Source organism: Triticum dicoccoides, chromosome 6A (assembly GCF_002162155.2).
Source record: "Triticum dicoccoides isolate Atlit2015 ecotype Zavitan chromosome 6A, WEW_v2.0, whole genome shotgun sequence".
NCBI classification, from domain to species: Eukaryota; Viridiplantae; Streptophyta; class Magnoliopsida; order Poales; family Poaceae; genus Triticum; species Triticum dicoccoides.
Genome location: NC_041390.1, coordinates 109,276,957 through 109,285,934, shown reverse-complemented (window position 1 = coordinate 109,285,934; position 8,978 = coordinate 109,276,957).

The following is an 8,978-nucleotide window of genomic DNA, read 5'->3' as shown; positions in this document are numbered from 1 at the left end:
GGAGAGGGTTAGGGTTACACAAGGTCGGTTACAAAGGAGGAGATATCCATATCCGTATTGCCTAGCTTGCCTTCCACGCCAAGTAGAGTCCCATCCGGACACGAGACGAAGTCTTCAATCTTGTATCTTCATAGTCTAACAGTCCGACCAATGGAGATAGTCCGGCTGTCCGGAGACCCCCTAATCCAGGACTCCCACAGTAGCCCCTGAACTAGGCTTCAATGATGATGAGCCCGGCGCGCGGTATTGTCTTCGGCATTGCAAGGTGGGTTCCTCCTTCGAATACATCACAGAAGGATTTGAATACAAGGATAGTGTCCGACCCTGCAAAATAAGTTCCACATACCACCGTAGAGAGAATAATATTTCCACAAATCCAATTTGCTGAGTTGTTTTGGCAACACGACATTATGTCATGGCCCGGTGATTATTCGAACCGTTTCCTTTAACTAGCCCCGCACATAACGCGAGGCAGTTTTTCGACACGTCTTGTCAAAGCATAGATCGTGTCCCCTTATCATAGGATTCTCATCAATACGGGCGTGGGTAACCCAACCGTGCCATCGATTACGGCACTTGGGGGATAAGCGAGTTTTACCAGGCTAGTGGGGACGCTTAGTTTCGTCCGCCCATATAAAGGGATAATGATTCACCTTTTCATCCACGCCTTCTTCCTCCTTTGCTCATCCGTTTTCGCACACTCGAGCTCTAGTGCCCAAGTCCGCACTTCCCACCTCAACCTTCTCCAACCATGTACGGAGCGGGAGGCAGGTGGATGGTCTCCTCCGCCATGAAGGGAGACATCAAGAAGTTGAGGAGAGCCGGATACCTACCCGACGACATCGCGCACCGGCTCCCAGATGAGGGGCAGCTCATCCCCACCCCCGGGCCCCATGAGAGGGTAGTGTTCCTTACCCATTTCCTCCGCGGACTGGGATTCCCTCTCCACCCATTCGTCCGGGGCTCATGTTCTACTACAGCCTGGATTTCCACGATCTGGCCCCGAACTTCATCCTCAACATCTCGGCATTTATCGTCGTGTGCGAGGCCTTCCTCCGCATCAAGCCCCACTTCGGCTTATGGCTGAAGACCTTCAATGTCAAGCTGAAGGTTGTGGGCGGTCGCCAGGCGGAGTGCGGAGGTGCCATGGTGGGCAAGATGCCCAACGTTACATGGCCCGAGGGCTCCTTTGTGGAAACCATAAAGGGGTGGCAATCGGGGTGGTTCTACATCACCGAGCCGCGTGACCCTGCATGGGCAGCGGCCCTCGAGTTCCGATCTGGCATCCTCACGCGGCTCACCTCCTGGAAGGAGAAAGGCTTGTCCTGGGGTAGTTCGAGAGAGCTGACCGGACTCCAAACATGTGTTCAAAACATGGTGAACAAGAGGCTTAAACTCGTCAACGTAGTCCAGGTCATGCTCCACCGCCGGATCCTCCCGTGCCAACAACGGGACTTCAACTTGTGGGAGTTCGACCCGGCATAGCACCAAACTCTGAACAGGTTCTTCGACACAACTCATGAAGATGCCTGGAGGGTGCTATTCCAAAAGCGCCAAGGTCCCCCCTCCCATTACTAAGGATCGCGGATTCAGCGCGAAGCGCCAAGCCAGTGCGGTAAGCTGCTTTACCTTTCACAGGATACTTATTTTTTATAGATTGACTCCATGCAGGATCTAAACTCCCGTACCTTTGACAGGACTGGCAGGAGACGGCCGGACAGATCGACTGTCCGGCTCCTTTGCCCAAAGGCCTAGCAGACGCTCTTTTGGCGAAGATGCTGACTCCGGCTCCTTATACGGTGACGGAGAAGACCAAGAAGGCCAAGGGAGCCCGAAAGAGTCCCCGACGCCAGGCGTCGTCGGACTCACCGTCCGAGGACTCTACGGCACAATCCTCCCCCGAAGACGAGGAGGCGGAAGAGGATGCTCCCCCTCCAGACGGGGGAGACAAGAAAAGGAAGGCCGCCCCAACTGGGGAGGCCGAAGGGTCCAAGAAGAGGAGAACTCTCCTTCCGGACTACTCCACCACCGCCGCCGACGGCGAAGACGAGTGGCTGCCCAGGGCCAAGCCCCTGGGAAAGTCGTAAGTATTCGGATACCAGAGTAAGTCATAGTATTCCTTTGCTGCACTACTTCACCTAACGATGAAATATGATTATGCAGACCGCCCTGAGCCCGTATCGATGTATCATCGGACGGCTCCCTGGGCTCGTCGGACATGGATAGCGATCCAGTCCCGACCGCCACCTCCCCCTATCCTACGAACGACGCCGAGGTGCTGTCTCACGAGGCACCGGGTCGAGGGGATACAGTCCCGGAGGCGCCTCAAGGCGGCCTCCCGGACTCCGGGAGCCGAGGGGACAAGGCCCCTGAGAGCTCCGAGTTCGGCCCTCAGCCGAACACCGCGCTGGAACCTCCAGTGGTTCCGGGCTCGGGCAGGCGGCCTCCTTCTAAGAGGGGCAAGACGCCTGTGCCGGTGAACTCTGTCCATCCAGAGGCGCTGGACAATCTGCTGGAAGCGCTTCACAATGCTTTCATCGACGAGGAGCACCGTACTATTATGAGTGGGGTGGTCCAAAAGGTTCAGTCCGCCAAGAGCGGTTTGACTGAAGCCTGTGCCAGCCTTCTAACAGGCTTTGAGGTAAGTGTTTTAAAATATAGGAAAAATATTACCGCATAGACAGTAGCCCCTGATGCTTTGTTCGGTTTTCACAAAGAAAAGCCGAACAGAGGATCAAATAATACCGCAGGAGTCTAATATAAGTATGTCAATATGCGTATGCAGGCCTCGCTGCTGGCGTCCGCCGCACTGACTGCGGAGGTCGCCGTACTGAAGCAGGACCTCGAGGGGTCGAAGAAAGAGCTCGGCCTTGCCAAGAGGAAGCTCGAGGAGAACAAGGGTAAGCAATACCCTGTCTATAGATATGTATATATAAAAGCAGATGCGATTGCAAAATGACAAGATCATCGTATATTTGCCAGGGGCCACGACCGAGGTGGCGACCCTGAAGCAAGCGCTAACCAAGGCCGAAGATAAAGCGGCCAAGGAGCGCACCGAGCGGGAAAAACTTGCTCGTGTGATCCTGTATGATGAAAACATGTTTCATATGCGCTATGCAACGCTTGTGTGAATTTAAAATATTACCTTCTATTTGGCCGTTTATCCAATTTGAGAGATGGCTAGTCCTCGGCTTCTGCCCCCATGCCACGAGTGCTGGGGTGTTCGGGATAAACCTGAGCACTCTTGTTCCCATGTTTGGGTCCTTCGAGGGAGGTGCTCAGCACAACGAACAAGGCAACCGGACTAATAATGCTTTATCACTCTCACTTAGCCATAGAATTCTATAATTTTAAATTTCGGCAAAGCCCCTGGTATTCAGAAGGCCGAATTCGGGGCGCAATACACGCCTTTAAGCCAGACAAGGCAGGCCCCTCGCCCTAAGTGGCATAAGTCTTTAGGGACTCGAAAACCTCGCCGAACAGCGACCAGTCTCTCGCCTTATCATGACAGTCAATTTTAGCTTTCTCTACTGAGGTGCTAAGCCCGGCAGAACCGGGGCACAATCACAGTAGTTCTCCTAGCACTACCTTAGCCGATAGAGCGGAACGTAAGGTACCAAAACATAGGAGCCGGGCAAATCCAACATTTGACCAAAGACATGATTCAGAGCTGATGCATATAATGCTATAAGTTCGGGGTGCCGCACTTGTGAAAGTGTTCGGACGTTTCACACCATATTGTGGGGTATGTAAGCCCCTGGTGTATTGGCCATAACAAAGTGTACGGTTGCAAGGCGTCGTTAATGAACACATATACATATAACAAGAATGCAATAATAGTCGTGATGTTATGCATTGTTTATTCAAAAAGGTGCGTTAAAGCAGAATGATACAGATAGTGCGATAAGCAAAGAGTGGGATTATGTCCCTTCCAAGGGCAAGCTAAGGAATAGTATTAAATCAAATATTTCCCTCGTTATTGTAATCCACTTGGGAATTCCGTGGTGTGACGTAGCTTTCTGCCTCCTTGGTTGCTGCATCATGTGTTTGGCAATAGTGCTGTCGGACAGGGTTTCTAGAGATTAAGGTCCTGAAAAAGAGAAAAATAACCAAACGGGAAGCCCCTAGTGCGGTTTAAGCCGCGTCTTGGGGCGTGCCGCAGTTGTGCCCCCCTCCCCACCTGTGCCCATGGTATTTTTAATGCGTAATTATGTACGCGTGGCACGAGTTTCGCCGTTTGGCTGGGACTGGGGTGGGGGCTGCATTGCTACGCGAGCTCAGATCGCGCCAGGCGGTCTATTTGCCGGTTGCTCCGAGCGCGCTTGAAGGTGTCCGGGTCTTGAAACGACGAACTGGTAGATTGCCTTGAGAGGCCGTTTTGCGCTTCTGTTGCGAGGGCCGCGGTGTGCTCCTCTGTTCGGAGAGAGCGCTCTGTGTTTCCATTGACTGTAATAACCCCGCGAGGTCCTGGCATCTTGAGCTTGAGGTATGCATAATGCGGTACCGCATTGAATCTCGCAAATGCGGTTCGCCCGATCAGTGCATGATAACCACTGCGGAACGGGACTATATTGAAGATTAACTCTTTGCTTCGGAAGTTATCCGGGGATCCGAAGACCACTTCCAGTGTAATTGAGCCTGTGCAATGGGCCTCTACGCCTGGAATGACGCCTTTGAAGGTCGTTTTTGTGGGTTTGATCCTTGAGGGGTCTATACCCATTTTGTGCACTGTGTCCTGATAAAGCAGGTTCAGGCTGCTGCCGCCATCCATAAGGACTCGAGTGAGGTGAAATCCGTCAATGATTGGGTCCAGAACCAGTGCAGTGAATCCGCCATGACGGATACTAGTGGGATGGTCCCTGCGATCGAAAGTGATCAGATAGGAGGACCATGGGTTGAACTTTGGGGCGACTGGCTCCAACGCATATACGTCCCTGAGCGCACGCTTCCGCTCCCTCTTGGGGATGTGGGTTGCGTATATCATGTTCACCGTCCGCACTTGTGGGGGAAACCTCTTCTGTCCTCCGGTGTGTGGCTGCCGGGGTTCCTCCTTGTCATCGCTATGTAGCCCCTTGTCCTTGTTTTCGACAATTAACTTGCCGGCCTGCTTGAACACCCAACAATCCCTGTTGGTGTGATTGGCTGGCTTTTCTGGGGTGTCGTGTATTTGACACGAGCGATCGAGTATATGGTCCAAGTTGGACGGACCCGGCGTACTTTGTTTGAATGTCTTTTTCCGCTGACCGGGTTTAGAGCCTTTGAATCCGGCATTGACTGCCGTATCCTCGGTATTATCGCTATTAATGTGGCACTTATGTTTGTTGCGACTTGACCTGCTATTGCCGTCCTTAGTATCCGAAGTACCATGGTTATTTGATATGTTATTACTGTGAGCCAGCCAGCTGTCTTCTCCCGCACAAAAGCGGGTCATGAGTGTCGTGAGGGCTGCCATAGATTTCGGCTTTTCCTGACCAAGGTGCCAGGCTAGCCATTCATCGCAAATGTTGTATTTGAAAGCCGCTAGGGCCTCTGCATCCGGACAGTCAACGATTTGATTTTTCTTTGTTAGGAACCGAGTCCAGAATTGCCTGGCCGATTCTTCTGGCTGCTGAATTATGTGGCTCAACTCATCGGCATCTGGTGGCCGCACATAAGTGCCCTGAAAGTTGTCGAGGAATGAGGCTTCCAGATCTTCCCAACGGCTAATGGACTCTGCTGGCAAGCTGTTAAGCCAATGCCGTGCTGGTCCCTTGAGCTTTAGTGGGAGGTATTTGATGGCGTGTAAGTCATCACCGCGGGCCATGTGGATGTGGAGGAGGAAATCCTCGATCCATACCGCGGGGTCTGTTGTGCCGTCGTATGATTCAATATTTACAGGTTTGAAACCTTCTGGGATTTGATGATCCATTACTTCGTCTGTGAAGCATAAGGGGTGTGCGGCGCCTCTGTATTGGGCTATATCGCGACGCAGCTCGAATGGGTCTTGCCCGCTGTGTTCGGCCCGGCCGGATTTGCTTTTACTGTATCCGGCGTGACGTTTATCGTCTCGCAGAGTGGTGCGCCCTCGTGATCCGTAGATCGATCTTGCATGCTTTGCTTTGTCCTCCAATATGTCTCGCAGGTCTAGAGTATCTCCCCATGCCTTTTTATTTGAATGGCTTCGGGGTGCAGGCTGAGTTTTTGGCTGGAATGCCTCTCTATCGTGGCCATGAGGTGGCCGATCAGCCGCATCATACGCTTCTTCCTCCAGTCGGGGTAGCAACCTACACTTTGGGTAACTCTTGGAGGGGCGCTCGAGTTTATATTCCTCGGCCGCGAGGACTTCAGTCCATCTGTCAGCTAGCAGATCCTCTGGCACTTCGAGGGGCGCTCGAGATCAGCTTGAAGCTGCTGCTGCTTTTTCTTAAGACTATTTGCCGTGGCTATAAGCCGGCGTTTGAAGCGCTCTTGTTCGACGAGATCCTCTGGCACAGCGAATTTGTCGTCGCCGAGGCTTGCCTCGTCTTCGGAGGGGGGCATGTAATTATCATCCTCCTCCTCTCCATCTGCCGCTCTCTCAAGAGGGCTGGCTCCTTCATCCTCCTGCTCTAAATCTTGCTAGAGGGGATTGTTGTTGTCTTCGGTACTATCCGGAGTGTTATTATCTCCTGTGCCGGTATCACCACTTTTGCTTTGGCAGGACTTAGAGCAGCGTCGCTGACGTCGGCGCTGGGTTGCTTCTTGGAGGGGTCATCCTCCGCTATCTCGTCGCCATTGCCTTCTTTGGGTGTATCCACCATGTATATATCGTATGATGAGGTGGCTATCCAGTGCCCTGTGGGCAGTGGTTCCTCTTCGTCTCCCGCATCGTCGTCCATACCGTTGATGTCTTCGGAGTCGAAGTCGAGCATGTAGGTTAAGTCATCGATAGTGGCTACTAAGTGGGTGGTGGGTGGGCCGCGAATTTCTTCGTCGTCCGCATCCCAGTCCCGCCGGACATAGTTCGGCCAGGATCCTCCTGACAAGGAGAGAGACCTTAATGAGTTTAGTATGTCGCCAAAGGGCGAGTGCTGAAAAATATCCGCGGAGGTAAACTCCATGATCGGCGCCCAATCGGATTCGAAACGAACGGGCACAGGCAGTTCGGAGTCTGTGGCCGGAGAAGGATCCGGCAGTTTAACAACACGGCTCTCGTGCAAGGTAAGGTCGATGTTTGGCTCGATCGCCGCTGAGGGTAAGGCCTCCGTGGCAGGGTCTATCCACCCGTCCATGGATGGCGCAAGTGGCTCCGAATTGAGAGTCGGAGCGGCTGCTTGTGTGATCTCCTGAACACTATCCGATGGTAGAGCTAAATCGTACTCATCGTGACCACGTGACGCACAAGGCAGAGGCTCGAATCCGTTGAAGATCAAGTATCCATGGATATCGGCCGTGTAGTTTAAGCTTCCAAACCTGACCTGGTGGCCAGGGGCGTAACTTTCAATCTGCTCCAGATGGCCAAGCGAATTGGCCCGTAGTGCAAAGCCGCCGAAGACGAAGATCTGTCCGGGGAAAAAAGTCTCACCCTGGACTGCATCGCTATCGATGATAGTAGGAGCCATCAAGCCTAACGGCGACAACACAGAGGAACTCTCAATGAAAGCACCAATGTCGGTGTCAAAACCGGCGGATCTCGGGTAGGGGGTCCTGACTGTGCATCTAAGGCGGATGGTAACAGGAGGCAGGGGACACAATGTTTTACCCAGGTTCGGGCCCTCTTGATGGAGGTAAAACCCTACGTCCTGCATGATTAATATTGATGATATGGTTAGTACAAGAGTAGATCTACCACGAGATCAGAGAGGCTAAACCCTAGAAGCTAGCCTATGGTATGATTGTATGTTGTAGCTTTTGTTGTCCTACGGACTACAACCCTCCGGTTTATATAGACACCGGAGAGGGTTAGGGTTACACAAGGTCGGTTACAAAGGAGGAGATATCCATATCCGTATTGCCTAGCTTGCCTTCCACACCAAGTAGAGTCCCATCCGGACACGAGACGAAGTCTTCAATCTTGTATCTTCATAGTCTAACAGTCCGGCCAATGGAGATAGTCCGGCTGTCCGGAGACCCCCTAATCCAGGACTACCACAGCGTCTCAAATCGAAACATTGTTCAGCCTTAGTTCCCCGCCTCCCTCTGTTTCCCCATTCATACTCCATGGGCGCGAAAACACCCTCTCCACCAGCCGCGAAACCCCAGCCTCCTCCGTCCTCCACCCCATAGCGGCCAATCCACCGCCGCCCTCCTCCATCACGCCGGAGCCGGTACCCCGACGTCGTCGTCCAACGCAACCGCAACCACAACGCCCTCAAGGACTTAGCAGCTGAAGCCGAGGTAGAGCTGCCTCCACAACGCTGACGCCGACGTGCACCGTACCAGAACCACTTCGACCACGCCGTCCTGCGCCTCACTGTTGCGGCTCCACTATCGGAATCGTCCACCGCACCGGAGTTGTTCCCGCTACGCCGTCGTTCGCCGCATCAGATCTACTTCCCCGCCACCGACAGACGGCCACCGCACCACACTAAACAACTTGGCCATGGGTTCGCCCAAAGCTGCACCATCCTCCACAACTTCTGGTTTTCGGCGAACAACAAGAAGATCGTCGAAAAAACAGAAGGAGGACACAACACTGCCAGCAGAAAGAGGTACTCCTCTTCCCTTATTCATGCAAATCTTACGTCTCCGCTCACACCGTATTCATCCCACAAAAGAAACTAGTTGAGTGCTTCTTACTGCATCTTCTTCGTGATACTAAATGCACAAGGTTTCCTCCCTTTTACTATTTCACCTTTGCTAGAGGTCAGTAGCACACCTGGATTTCAATTCAGGGTCAGTCGAACCACAATTAAAAGAAGCAGCACCCGCTTAGGCGCGTGGAGCACCTAGTCCGCCTGTTCCCCGGGGAAGCGGCGCATCAGTGTCTATCATAGGGGTGTGAGGCGCAGGAGCTGCTT